Here is a 1,628-nt window from a genome sequence, read left to right as displayed (position 1 = left end):
GGGGGACCATATGGATGCCGGGATTCAAACCAGGGTTCATCCTGTGTTGGCTGCATGCAAGGCAAATGCCTTACTGCTGTGCTATCACTCTGTCTATTAGCCACCAACATAGTCACACACGCTTCCTGACAACCCTCCTCACTTCACTCGGTGTGTGTTGTCAGTAAGTGCTCGCTTATATATGTAGAACGTAGGCCCGTGCACACACATGCAGTACATGTATGTACCTAAATGTGTGCAGTGCACATGTGTGTAGATGCCCATGGAGAGGCAGGGCTGGGGACAGTGCCTCATGTCTGTCTCCCTCATCTAATTACCCTGAACCTGCAGCCCTTCTGGCAGCTCCATCATCTCCCTTATCTCTGGTATCTTCTTCTTCATGGACCTATCATCTCTCTTTCCATCAGTTTAGTCTTGAGTTCACCCAATCTTACTCCAATCTACCTGTGGGCTCGTCAGACTGTCCTCCTTTTCCATGCTCACACTGGATCCCTTAGAGGTTCTCCTTGGTATGTGGGTCCTCCTGAGGCTGAGCTAGGTCCTCTGCAGGCTTCCAAACTCTCTGTGTCCCTCACCCACCAGCCTTCATAGAGTCCATCTATGCCCCCTTTTCCTCCAGCAGAGATCATCAGAGTCCTGCAGATCAGGTAAGAAAGCAAAAAGAAAAGTCACCAGGTGCTCTGGAAAGATCATCTGTCCCCATGGTAATCCTGTGGCTCTCCTCGGGGAAGACTCACCTGCCTGGACAGGTGTGCCAGGCCCCCTGTCCTGAGGCAGCATCTCCCCAAATACTCTTTGTTAATCCGACAAACACACAATGATACCTTACCTTTTCGAGTCAGAGTTTTCTGCATCACATTTCCTCAAGGTGCCATGGAGTGAAGCTGGTGGGGGTGGCTGAGGGTTTATCACATGGACTTTAAAGGGTTGAAGCTTTGGGGGCTGCATTGAGGGGATGGGGTGATCTCTGAGGAGGGCATAGCTGCTACTCCAGAAAAAAGGGGTTGGAGGCTGGTGGGCTGGGCAGGCTGCCTCTCCCAGACTGCTCTTCTGGATGATTGCTGCCAGACTACTGGACAAACTGCTTACTGGAATCTCTGTTTCTGTTGCCTTGCTGCCTCTCCTGCTCTTCCCTTTCCTCTGGTCCTCTCTCTGGCTGATCCTTTGCTTGGTTCCAGCCTTAGCCCTCTCTCCCTCTCTCTTTTGATCTAGGGGATTGGCTGGAAGGCTCCTGGCTTCCATGTCCTTCCTGTTCCCTTATTAAGTCTGGCTCCAAATACTTCTTGTTGGGGTCACACCTTGGCCTTGACATTACTTGAAATTCGATCACAGGCTCACTGATCGAATTAACTCATGTGCCTCTAATAGCTTGAGCACCCTAACATGCACACATGAAGCTAACATGCCTTTATAGGAGTTCAATGGAAAGAGATTTGTTCAGCCAACAGGAGAGAAGGAAGAAGGAAGAGAAATATAGAAATGAAAACAGTATGAACCAACCCAGTAGATCAAAAGCAACACTGGGGCTTGGAGGTGAGGTAGGTGTGTGTGTGTGTGTGTGTGTGTGTGTGTGTGTGTGTGTGTGTGTGTGTGTGTTGGGGCTGTCCCTGTAGGCACACACTCTGAAT

This window comes from Suncus etruscus, chromosome 10 (assembly GCF_024139225.1).
Source record: "Suncus etruscus isolate mSunEtr1 chromosome 10, mSunEtr1.pri.cur, whole genome shotgun sequence".
Taxonomy (NCBI): domain Eukaryota; kingdom Metazoa; phylum Chordata; class Mammalia; order Eulipotyphla; family Soricidae; genus Suncus; species Suncus etruscus.
This window is presented reverse-complemented; position numbering follows the sequence as displayed.